Source organism: Gouania willdenowi, chromosome 4, assembly GCF_900634775.1.
Source record: "Gouania willdenowi chromosome 4, fGouWil2.1, whole genome shotgun sequence".
NCBI lineage: Eukaryota > Metazoa > Chordata > Actinopteri > Blenniiformes > Gobiesocidae > Gouania > Gouania willdenowi.
The window spans coordinates 23,304,774-23,318,794 of NC_041047.1; positions in this window are offsets into that span (position 1 = coordinate 23,304,774).

Here is a 14,021-nt window from a genome sequence, read left to right on the forward strand (position 1 = left end):
TATTGTGTAAACATTTAAATTCCAATAAGACTTTTATTTGTTGGAATAAGACTCGTGGAAAAAGGAGCATGTCGGCCATATTTTGTATCTCTCTATCGATCCTTCATCAGTAAAACCACACTCAGAAGTTATAAAAACCCAGTGATCATCTAGAAAGGCCTGTCCACTAAGTGAAGCAGAAGTATTCAGAGGGATTAATCTTTTTTAGTAGAAAGATCCACCAGTCTCACTGGCCAAATCCAATTATGAAGAGGTTCAGGCTTTACTCCACTGCCGGATACTTTCTAAAGTGAATCAAAACTATTTTACAATTATAGTTTTCTTTAAAGCCACACTCTACATTTCTGATTACAAATCAGTTGTAAGCATAAGCACAGGGATGGATTGACATAAAACGAATGCACAGATGAAGGAAGAGTTAAGGACTGTATTAGTAACTACATAATTAAAGCTGTACCATTGTTAATCTATTATCCCCACTCTATTATTCCATCTTATTAGTAAAGTGAACACCCTAATTATAAATCCGGGGTTGACTGCTCTCTGCTCGTTTTCATTAGTTTTACCCCCTGTGGTTCAAAATGGGTTTTTAAAAGAAAGCAACCATGACATGGCTCAATGGGGCCTAAGTCTCGCTCTGGACTAGAATCAGGCAAAAAAAACACACACTAGGGACAATGAAGTTGAATAAAAGTGTTGGCAGTGATAAAAACTGAAACACTAGATGAAAGGAAACAAGGCAAAGTTGAGTGAAAAGTTCTTACCGTGTATCATTGAGGTGAAAGATGGCCACGAGCTCTCAGCATCTCCACCAAACACACACAGACACACACAAGCACACAAAAATAATTGACTCACTGATTGACTGACACGTTTGGGGAGAGACACAGAGGAAACACACAGTGTGTATCTGTGTGTAAGTGTGCGCATGTGAGTGTGCATAGCATTCTGTCATTGGGTGCCACAGCCCCCTTTCTTTTTCTCCCCCCCCCCCCCGCTGCAAATCCCTGTTTGCAACAATCCCCCCCTCCTCTCTTTCTCTCTCTCTCCCTGTCATCCCTCTCTTCAGGCATGACCACAACCTTGCTCTCTTTCTGTTGTTCCCCTTTCAGTCTTTCTGTCTGTCTGTCTTTTCGGTTATTACACTATCATAAACACGTCTACACAGTCTGTTCTTCTTCTTTCTAATGCTACATCCCACATATAGAAGCTCCATTTTGCACCACTTTTACCTGTTATTATTTACTCATGTAAATGTCATTCATTTTTTAATATTTCGTATTGCATACTCTTTGTGGCTAGTATTTATTTTTGTCATAGCTAACAGAAAAAGGCATCTATCCACTTGTTGAACAATTCGGTGATATGTGGTTAGTAAAGCTGTAGACTCTATGCTGCCTCTGTGTGGATGCTGTTGAGACTGAGCAGAGCTGCTGATGGTGGAACAGATGAGGATGCTGCACTCGTAAGTTGGCACTTTTAAAAAAAAGTGAAGTGGGAAGATGAAATGGACAGATTTAGACAAAATGCCATGTTTAAACAAAACCCAGGACATTTAGAACTAGATGAATGAGTAGGATGCTGAATATGATTAATATATATATATATGTATATATATATATATATATATATAAGCAAAAATTTTAATTTTTGCACGTAAGTTTGTTTTGATTTTTACTATAAATACTCTCTTATTGACATTGTTGGAAAACTTTTGTCCATTGCATTGAGATGTGGAGTCCCGTGTACGGATGCGTAGATGTGTTTTTACTAAATTCTTACCGTGATTCTTTGTGTTTTACCCCAAAAACTCTGCTAAAGTGACTCCCTACACATTTCTGGTGTTGTCACGGAATGAAAGTTGAGACGAAACAATGGCAGATCTTTATTTTGGGCCTTAGAAATTAAATGTCTTGTGGAGTGAGGCGACAATACCGCCAACAAGCTAGAACAAAAATTGTGTCAAACGAACCACTGTCCTTTTTGTCTGGCGAGGAAACAAAAAAATCACAGTGAGAATGAAATATAAACACTTCTATATATCTGTCTGTTGAACTCCCACAATGCAATGCAAAAACTTTTCCGAAAATGTCAATAGTGTTCACTTCACAGTAAAGATCAAGACAAACTTTCAAACAGCAATTTCAATCTTTTTCCCTTTTTTTTTTTTCTAGCAAATGAGCTTTGAATTGATTTATTGATCTATGAGGCGGCTGAGGCCTACACTACTTATCTGATAAAAATATTATTGTTTCCAGCAGCTTAAACATAATTTAATTAAACTATCGACACAACAGTATCTGTAAAGAGATGTACGTCAGGAATTGAAGGAGATATTTGGACCTCTTTACAAATACAAAAACACCATAGTGATGGAATACATCGTTTTTTTTTAAATTTATACCCCAGGTGATAGCGTTTTCCAAATTCCTCCTCACAATAATTCAAACATTTTTTATGCAATTTGTACTCAGATGCTTTTGGGATGACCAAGCTTGCGCTAAATAAATAGCATTGTCCTACTTGTTTCAATGCGTTAATGTCAATATATCTACCTGAAAACCTAAGTAACAGATTTTCAAGTTTTCGCAAAATTAATTACAGCAACATTATAGAATTCAAGAAAAACTGATCAAATCCTACATCAGGTCATTTATGAAATTGATCATCCTAAATTATGTGCAAGGATTGATGATCAGTAAGAATTTCATTCTGAGTAATATGGACTATAGTATATAGGAATTATTTAGATAAATTAATCAACATTTTATCTAGTTTTAACTTGGATAATGCATGTATATGTTTTTTCTTCCCTCATTGCTTATTGAAACAATTTGGTACATGATGATTCAGCATATCTTCAATGTTTGAAAAGTTTTTTTAACCTTTGGCATGTAGATACTTATTCATAATGCAGAGGTCCAGAATAACATATATTTCTATTATTTAAAATAAAATTACCTAAAAATAACATTTTGAATGTAATTAAAATCAATAAGATTCAAAGCTTAAAGTGTTTATTGAAAGCATCTCGATTTCAAACTGTTGGTTACTCGAGACGTTTCTCAGATCCACCCATTTTTATTGCATTCATTTTATTCTCAGAAATATTTTTTTTAAATGAAATAATAATGAGCTTTTCATTAATCTAATATTTCAATTTAAAATAATTGTATTAAAATAAATTGAATAAATCAATCATTTTTAGATTTTTGCGATATTTTTTGTTGTACTTGATAAAAGTGTATGTTCTATAGTTATTTCAAAATTATGCGTGATATTCTTGATGTAAAATTTAATGTAACAAGTACTGGGTTTCATTGTTTAATTTGTGTTCACATCAATAATGATATTAATAGTTAACATTAGTTTAAAATAAGCCCAATCCCCTTAAGAAAAAAAATAAATTGCAATGCAACCTGTCCACACAGGGACTTGTGTTTGTTTCAGAGCGTACCCCCCCGGTCCCGTCTTAGTTAGGCTCAAAATCTTTGAGTTGAATCTGTTTTTTTTCTCCGACAAATTTAATTCCACTGAGCGTAGAAACGCATAACAAGCATTTATCGATGCTCCTTAAAAGCTAAACTTGTTAATCCCGAGTCTTTCTGAGTATTAATAGTGTCTCGTTCAGGAATCAGTGAGTTAATATGGCCTTCACAAATCTGATTTGAAGAGTAAACAATACCTTAAACTAAGGCACGTAAATACGCTGACTCATGAAAGCAGCGGATAACTCGCAGACGTTTAAAAACTCCAGTGTTTTTGTTAGGGTTATATTTATTGCATTTTGTTATGGGTGAATGCATTTTTTATACAAATGACTTGAAAAGGCATTTAAATAACTGATAAACGTCTGCCACTGTGGATTCTCTTCTTTCAGAGTTTGTTTCCTCTGTTCTTTCACTTTAACCTCTCTATCTGTTCATCATTTGTGTTTCCGGGGAAAGCTTTGCTGCAAAACCAACAGGGCCTCCCATGAGGGTGAGAGACAAAGAGGTGGAGAGACACAGAGGAACTTACCTCATTCTTCATGGCAATCGCACAACCACATTGTCTCTACACCTCACATTCAGGTAGAATAGGCTCTAAAGACTAGGGGTGGGACAATACACTGAGACTACGGTCTACGATAATGATAATGATACAATATTTTTGGAAGGGAATAAAGACAAAAAAAGTTGGAAAAATAACCATGCTTTTATTTGACTTACACTCGTACCCTCGACGATACATCTTGTGACGTAGTTATAACGCAATATCTTGTTGGGCGATGTATTGTCCCACCTTTAGTATAGACTCATCCCAGAGTTGTACTTTTAACATCAGCAGCTAGCTACTGGTAATTAGCCGTTCTAAGGCTCTCCCACTCCAGTTAGTTAAATTGATGTACTTTCATATTCATATTCCGTATTCATACCTTGATTTAAATTGGATATCGGCCCAAACTGCGACACATTCATAAAAAATAAAAAAATTGCCAAAGGTAATGTGCAAAAATTACAGTTTATTACTTACTATTACTGTTTCAAGAAGTAGCCATTAGCTATAACTCCAGTACATTTATTGCTTAAGACAAATGCTATCAACATATTCAGTGAAGAACTTGAAAGACTAGCTGCTAGCCTTAGCATTCAAAATGAAAATGAAACAAACCTGTTGTTGTCACGAGTTCATGCTTTTTCCTCTCCTACTCTCGTAGTTAAACTAAAAGACTTTTGTCACTTTGCTGCTGTGTCACACAATTTTTAACACTTAAATACTGTAAATAATATATGGTAAACCAATTCATAAGCCATATTCTGATATCTGCAGTACTTTGGAGCTTAAAAATGTGATTAGAGAATTAGCCAGGGCCAAAATCCTGCTCGCTGTTTTTGGTGATTGATTTTAAATTAATCAAGAACACTTGTCACTATGCATTCAGTTGTGTTTTTGTCTTCCTTCTAAATGTGTAAGCTATTCAAACTGCCCAATTTATAGATTAATACAGATCAATTAACTACTACTACGAAATGAATAATTTGCTTAGTTACTTGAAGTAGTCACTGAAATGGAAAAAAAAGGTTTTTTATTTTTATCCTATGGGGAAGAATGACTTTGACTGATCATTTATATTGACCATGAACAAATCCATGCGGCACTTTATTAATCAAACAGCTACTGAGGATGAATGAAGTTAGTTTAGCTAAGCTGTCTCTAAGCTCGTACACCTCTCATTATTGTTCCCAAACCCCTCAATGGGCAGCTGACCCCTCTGTCATCCTGTTGACCTGGTCTCATATCCTTCAGCCTTTATCCTCTGAGAAGCTCTAAAGGCCAAGTGAGGTCAGGAGACACAAGCTGCTGAAGTGGGAAACATCTACAACCAAGCTGAACTCCAAGAATCTAAGTTGGGGTGGCAGGACAAGCAGGTTTGTTCAGAACGTTTGTAGGAGAGACGCAGGCTCGAGTCAAAGAAAGAGGTCAGACAGAGTAGAGGACATGGGAGAGTGACAGAGCTAAGGACAGGTCTGGACAGTTGGGACAGATGGTGTTAGGTGGACGCATGAAGAGTCCCAATAACTCAGCCTTATCCCACAGATACATGTCTTAATCCAAACTTACTCTGCTCCAAGCAGCAGGCTTACACATCTCACCTTATTAGGGGTCCACTCGCTACCCCTACCCCTCCCTCCTGCTGTCTTCTTCACTCTTCATACACTCCGAGTCACTTCATACACTCACACAGACTGGTGTGATAAGATATGTGACAGGTGTTTATTCTCAAGCTTGAGAAAACATAATTCCGGAGCATTTTTAATTCAGTGACTTGGTCAGTGCAGAGTTTGAAAAAGCTGGCTATTGGCTAGATGTTTCAGACTTGTGCCCTCACATTTTTATGTGGCGTTTGTTGGTTTTCCCTAAAAGTGCAATATCTATTTGTACTCAAAACAAGTCTGTTACACGAGTTTTCCAAATGCATGTATAGTGATTGTGTTCTGACTTGTGCTTGTGGATTTCTGTCTTTGAGTGCTGGTTCTTTGATGGGTCTAAAGTGTACCTACCATGTGTTACACTCAGTAGGCTGGAAGAGGTGATGCCCACTGTGCTTGATCATGATAGATAAGATAAGATGAAATAAGATAACCGTTATTGATCGGCAAGGAGGAAACTCAGGTGTTACAACAGCTTAAGGCAGTGTAAATACAAGAAACAATTGAAACGTTCCAAGGAAGAGACAAAAAAGAAAATAGTGCAAAATAGGGGTTGAATGTTTTCATTTATTTATTTCATTTTTCATCCTGGGAGTTCTGCTGGTGTCTATCCCATCTCACATTAGGGGCAGAGAAAGACAAACCCTAGATAGGATGCTAGTTCTTCACAGGCCCAACATATTGGGACTGAATAACACATAGAATATTCACAGAATTATTATTTCATACAGACAATATGGACCAATAACACATTTAACCTGAAATATATGACCTTTGACTCTAGGAAGAAGCCAACAGACACACGAGCAACCCCCACGCAAGCATCAAGAGAACATGTGAACTCCGCACAACAAAGACTTTTGAATCATGAGCGTTTTTGGTGGATGTGAGATATTAAAGCTGATATCCGGAGTTTCTGAGAAATCTATGTTTATGTATGATTCTTTTGAAATGCGAAAAAAAATCTAACAAGCCTTTTCCTATGGTCTACTGTCGGTGGTCGTTCATATACATTAATGTATATAAGTCCCTCCTTCGTCCTATAGACCCCTATACAAATGGAAACAATCACTGACTGCGACCAGCCAATAGGCTTCAACTTCCTGTTTTTGAGACTGTCAATCAAAGTGAATGTGGAACTGTGCATGGAAACAATCATAACCGCAAACAGGTAAATATGATTTTGGCTCTTACCTGACCCATAGACCGATATCAATGTGACCCAATGAAATACTGTATTGTTATGTGGCTCCATTTAAGTTATTTTTCTCAAACACAACACATAGTTTTTTATTTCAGATATGTTTATTAACATTTTGTCAGTAATATTTTTTTCATTTGAAACTCACCATGTTTGGTTTGGTTTGCAGCTCTCCCCAGAAAATAAGGAGTGACATCATCTAAGATGGCTTCTAAAAGTGGGCGGAGTTAAAGCAGAAGCTACCATCTTGGGGGAGCCACTGGTGGGAGGAAGCTGCCTTTTTCATTTGTTTCAGTCATTTAATAGGGAATTAGAAATGTTAGTTTAGAGTCATATTTAAATGTTTAATTAGGCTTATAGTTATATTTAGATAAATTGCTTCCATTAGTTTAATTAAAGGTTTCACCAGTTGGTATGTTTGTAAATTTCACCCCTTAATTATCTTTGATGGCTATCCACCTGGTATATAAACCCCACCATGTGGGTCATTTGTTAGGTCAGTTAGGAGAAGTTAAGTTCCTGTGGTTTTTGTGTTGACCTCAGTTCATCAGTTTGTTTGTACTTAACTTGTTAACTGAAGATTTTTGTAAATAAATTCAATCCTATTTTTGAAGTCTACACTTGTGTTCACGCCTTTGCTGTTTGGTCCCTGACAGGGACATTGAGACGTCCTCTCAGAAACTCTGGATAGCAGCTTTAAGGTATTTAAGAAATACATCTTTTTCCTGGTGCAGGCTATTGAGAGTGAGGAGTCACGTGGTGAGTTGGGTTGTTTTGGGGGGGTCTGAGCCCGTCAGCCATGATGGTGGTAGACGCCCCCAGAATTTCACGCATTCGCCAGAGCTTTACTTTTTGCGCATTTACGTAGAGGAATATGACAAGGAAAAAGAAGAAAAGCAATGCAAAAAGAGAAGGCGAAAGAAAAGGGACCTTACAGGGACAAACTGATACCAAGCGCAAAAAAGAGGTATTTGGAGAAGCTAGTGGACATAAGCAACATCGACCCGTACGAGCTATCTGCAGCGGAATGGCACAGAGACCTGGACCTTTTACCTCCGTGCACATACATGGACATTGTAAATTACCTAGTTTTTGGTGTGTTACTACACAATGCAGGAGTTCAAAAGCCACAAGTCTCTGGAAAGTTACGAGACTTTCTGCTGTGGCTGGGTCCAGGACTTGGTCATCTACAAGCCTCCAGCTGGTGAAAACAGCATTGTACTGGCAAAAGTAAGTTTCTTCACATATGTTTTTTAGTGTGTCAGAGACAAAGGCACTACAGCGTCCACAATCACATAAGGTTACCTACACTTCCTAGCTTTAAGAGACAACTACATAAAGACATTTTAAGAGAACGTTCCAGAGTGAAAATGCAGAGAACACACTCTCATCCACGGGGGTGTGCAATCGAAAGTAAGGTCCTTTCTTCTAATTACAGCCAACCAAGCAATCCGACGTCTCCTCGTCAGGTCAGACACTTGCTCTCCTATATGCTGTGTTCATTTCGGTAACCTAAAAAACTGTATCCCGTTGTTCCTCCGTCTTCCATGGCTATCGTGGGAGGTATTGGAGCAGTTCTTAATGCAGCAGTGACTTCCAGGCATGGTCAAACAGTGCGGAATAGCAAGTACCTCCGCTACTACCGCGTTAAAAACACATGTAAACAATCTGTTTTGCCGAGGGACTTATGCCAACATGGCGGCGGGGAGGATCGGGGGGGAGGGGCTCTAGGCCGTGACGACAACTCCTCATTCTCAATTGACTAGCAGTTTTATTTACTATTAAGTCATGTATAGGGAAAAATGTAGCCTGGTAATCCAAAGATGAGGGGTCTGGACCCTCAAGAGCAAGATGTGGCTTGGTGTGTGAATGAGTGTAAAAAATTGTAGTGAACCTGAGAAGCCAATATTGTGTAATGTGTCATAGTTTTGTGTATTGTCCCATTCATACCGTATTCTAGTTAATATATTGTGATTTCTGCATGTTTTCATATTTATGGGATAACTTAAAGATCCTGCAATGAGGCGATGCTGGGTGTGTGGGTGAAGCTTGTCAGGACTGATCCAGGTTGTTTCGTCAAATAAATTGTTGAGAACTTTTCTTGGTAATTCTCCAAAACCTATCAAAAACATCTCAAAACTACCACCACTTATATTGTCAAGCTACTACGGTATCGGCCAGACAACCACCATTACACCTAAACAAACATTTTTTAACACCTCAAAAGTGTCTCAATATTTGTTTCAAATCATGCTATTGTCTGGCCACAATTATTTTAGCAATTCTGTTCTAATGCTAAATTCTATAATGAATATGATCTTTTAAACATTAGGTAAAAATGACTTTGTTAAATGTGGGACGATATATCGTACAACAAGATATCGCAATAATAAAATGAAATTCTGTCCTCAGTTTTTGTACCACAAGTTACTCCTGTTTGTTTTGAGGTATTACTGGCATTGTTTCATGTTTGATTCCATTATATAGTATAATTTTTGTATTCCAAAAGGTGGATTCAATACAGATTAAATCTGGGAAAAAATAGCCTTTGCGCACTAGCACTTATAATGATCATCATTCAGGCCAATACTGCTTTGATCTGCTAAACTAGTTTTATTAGGTATCTGCTCCCTCAGGTACTTTGTTTATCATCCAACTTGATTCCCATGGGCTGCGCTAATCTCAGTGTTTTTGTAACTGGAATCTAATCCATCACTTCAGCTGTTAAGCTTTAAAACTGCCCGATTGAGTCTGATTTTGAGCTTGTGTACCTACAAGATTAAACATTTCATACCTCTTAAGTCTTTTATTGATTGTTGTGGCAGACCATCCTACTTCTGATCGTGTTTTTGTCTGTGCACACGTGTGTGTTTACTGACGTTGGTCACACGTGGGGTCTCATTGTGAGTCGAATTATCAGGCTAGTCATGGGATTAGCGCTGTTTCTCCCCCTGAAACTAGTGTCAGATTAACAGATACCCTTGCCTACATAAACCGTCTGTAATGTACACATAAGCTGTCAGGACCACAGTTATTACCTCACCCACACCAGCCTCAACACACCTCAGATCAATAAAAACACTTATCAATGATCATATACATTTTATCTCCTCTTCGCCAATATATGTGAGAACCTTGGGACCTATTGATTCTAGGGATTTATTAATTGATTAGATTTTTTTTCTCCCCAGTTATTTATGCACAAGAAACAAATGTTTCATGCTGATTTGGTGCATTTATTAAGGTATGGCATTAACAACTAATCTGCAAATCTGTCTGTACACTCAATTAAATAATATTGCAACCACATAACAGGCACAACTTCTCAACAAGTCTGTGAGTTCGAACATGAAGTATCTGAAGCTTTAATCTTCACAGATGAAGAGAGGTGGAAATCTCTCAGACAGAGATGATGATTGGGAGGAAGGGGGAGGAGGTGTGGTGAAGGAGGAGAGGGATGAAGGGATTATGCTGGTCGATACTTTGGCTTCCCTCCCAGACTGAGAGATGACACTAAATCTGTTAATTCATTCCCCCTCTCGGCCCCTCCTTCTTCACTCACAGAGTTGCTTTGACTCCGCGCTCACCACCACCATCATATCAACAGATCTATATTCTACCAGCAATAACACAACACACAATTATTGGTTAGTGTAAATTCTCAGCAATTTTAGGTGGACTAACTGATTGATAGAAAATTTGAAAACTAAAACACTAAAAAGAAAAAAAGTTTATGGACAGCCTTAAATTAAAAATCTCCAGGATTGTGAAATATCTGAAAAAGGCAGAATCACACACAATGAAATATGTGTTGATTTATTTTTAGTGGCACCAGTATGACTCAAAACTCAGATATTCATATGTATGCTCATAGAAACCAATGATAACAGTCACAATTGGAATACTAACACTGTATAATTCCTCAACCAATATTTTAAATGTAACAAAGCAAACACTGTTATAAGTTGATATAGACTGGGGTGGGATGATACACTGAGTTCAAGACATGATATGATGATGAACTTGCAATAACTATATTTTTGGGAAAGAAAAAAAAAAACCCAAAAAATTGCTGTTAGAAAAATAAGGTGTCGATGTGGACCCAAATGCAGAGAGAGATGGATGTATTTATTAATTAGAAAATCCAAAAAAAAGACACAATGACGCACAGGGAAAACTGGGAGCAGGGTACAAAACGCCACAGGAGACGAGGAGGTTGACATAATGATCCAGCCAACATTCAGTGTTCAAGCACTCAGCTAAATAGGAGGAGGCCTGATTGGGAATAGGCCACACCTGGGTAGAAACACGAGGGAGCAAATCAGTCACAAACCAAGCACACAAACATCTCTAAGGGGTGGAGCCACGAGCAGGAATACCTGAAACACAAAGACAAGAGTTAAACACAGAAGGCCAGTCAAACAGAATAAACAGAGACACAGAATAACTGAAAGAGGACCACAAGGGCTAAATAACAACGAAACTAAACAGAACCTGACAGTTTTTACTTCATTCTTACTGTGAATTCTACCGTTTGCCCTGAAAACACTGCCAGAGTGACTTCCCAACACATTTCTGATGTTTTCACTGACTAAAAGTTTTCTCAAATCAATGGTGGATGTTTATCTTGAGTTTTACACAGAAAAGGTGCTGAAATGAAATCTTTTCTGTTAACAAACTAGAACAAAAAGGGTGTCAAGAAAATCACTGTCCTCTTTGTCTGGCAAAGACAATATTTGCATCTGTCTACAGGACTCCATAGCCCATAATGCAATGCGCAAAACTTTTCGGAAAATGTCATTCAGATGGTGTTTACGTGAAAACAAACTTTTGAGTAGCAAATAATCTTCGATTTATTGATCAATGAGGCCATGATGACATTTTGTAGGTCAACAGAGCTTTTCAGTGCTTTAAAATAACTTTAACAGACATTCATTCATGTTATTTCCATTCATTTTCCATTTGAATTGAAGTAAAATGTCATGTTATCCACACATCCCTGCAATGTGGTAAAATAAAATGCATTATTAAAAAGTGAGCACAAAGCAACAATCCTATGTGCTTTCCTGTGCACCAGACCAAGAGTTATGTGCACACCTGCTAATAAAACCTAAAATTATGCTCTTAATCAGGGGTGTTAAACTTCCAGTTAGGGAGTCACATTTGCCACAGTTTGACTTCAAACAGCCAGCCCTGACAACCTATTTTCATCACTTTTTCTATCCTATTTTTGCTCCTTTTAATGCATTTTTACTCCCATTTCTGCTACTTCTCCATCAAGTTCTAATGCCTTTTCTGCGCATTTCTGACATTTTTGGCACTTTTAAACCCTTTCCACCACTTTTCCCACCTGATTTCACATATTTTGACCCATTATTGTCACTTTTAACCCATTTTCACCATATTTCATGCTCTTTTTTTTGCCAATTTAACCAAATTCATAATTGCAGCACCAGACCAAAAGTGCACACCTGCTAATAAAACCTAAAATGATGCTCTTAATTAGGGGTGTTAAACTTCCTGTTAGGGAGCCACTATTGGCACAGTTTGATTTCTGAATGCTTTTGTAAGTGTTGATTAACAGCTTCACACCTGAGAGTGACGCTCTATGAGCTGTTGTTATCAAAGAGCCTGGCAGACCACAAGGTGCCTCCAAAGTCAGAGGTCCATGTCACCCCACGATGGATGCAGTTCCCATGACAACATAGTCGAACAGCTCACTTATGACCTTTTGTAGACATGGTTATAATTGCATCAAATTGAATGGCTCTCATTTCCCACGTGTTTCTCTGACAGCAGGGAGGAAGACTTCCTCTGTGAAAGAGCCTGAAACAAGAACATTATGTAGAAGGAAATGATTTATATGTTTATGTTCTCTTTTATTAACACTAATCTCATATAGAGCATTCCTCACAGATGCTCAATACTGCTTTGACTCAGAGAGCAAAACAAAGCATTTGGATTTTCAGAATCGTGCTGTCATGGTACTCATGTTAGTTTTCTTTGCACTGCCTGCACATTATTATTTTTTTGGTTTTCACGCATCTTCCTTTTCTACCCACACATGTTCTCTCTCTGGCTCCACTCTGTCCTCGGTCTTTATGTGATCATGTTGCCTGGTAACAAGCAGAAGAATGATAGGAAGAGTAGGATGTGTTTTGGTCCCTCCCCAACGACGTGATATGCCTTTACAGCTGATGAGGAGAACACCATGCTGGAAAAGGACGAATATGGTTCATAGTAAGGGGGCCAAGATGTAACAGTACCATCGTTCTCACGACTTTCTGTTATACTAGGAAAAATATATATTTTTAATTTAAAAAATATAATAAAATCATAAATAGAATCTTTAAAAAGGCAAACATTTATTTTATTTCTTTTTTCTTCATAAAAAAAAAAAACCCATTATACTAAAGTTTTCCCATAACTGGCTTCAGCTGCTCCCTCAGCAACAGCAATACAGGAGAATAATATCACCCTCTGAGTCAAGGTAGAGTGGGTGGTAAAGTTTAATCCAGGAGCGGAGTTTGTCTTTTGAATTGTTAGGAAGTGATTTTTTTTTTTTGCAAAAAAACACTACTTCTGATCAACATTTGCTCTCACAATGACATTTGATAGAGGTAATACCACTAAATAGTAAATAGTATAGTAATATAATAGTATTTGATATTGTAATCACTGCTCAAATTGAAATGATGTTAAATATAGTTTTCTTCTGTTTAGAGCAAAGGTTTGGTTATTCCCAGTGTTTATATTACACACACACACACACACACACACACATATATACATATACAGTGTGTGTTTCAAAGACAATTTTCAATAATTGCTTTGAAGCTTAATTTGATAAGCTATATAAAAAGTTACATTGTTCATTAAAACCACAGACTTACTGCAAATCAACCTCAGAACTGGGCCTCTACTGTACAGTGTTGTTATCGCTCATATCACAGTCAATATGTCATCCTCAGAAAAAAGGTCAATGGTCGGTTGCTAATGACAACCGGCAAGACTGCCTGTGTAGTGTGAGTGTTTGTGATTTACTGAAACCCAGTGGTTGGTTTATTTCTGAGCACCAGTCGCCCCCTGCTGTTTCCTTTCTTTATAAAGATAAGAGTAGCTTTAAC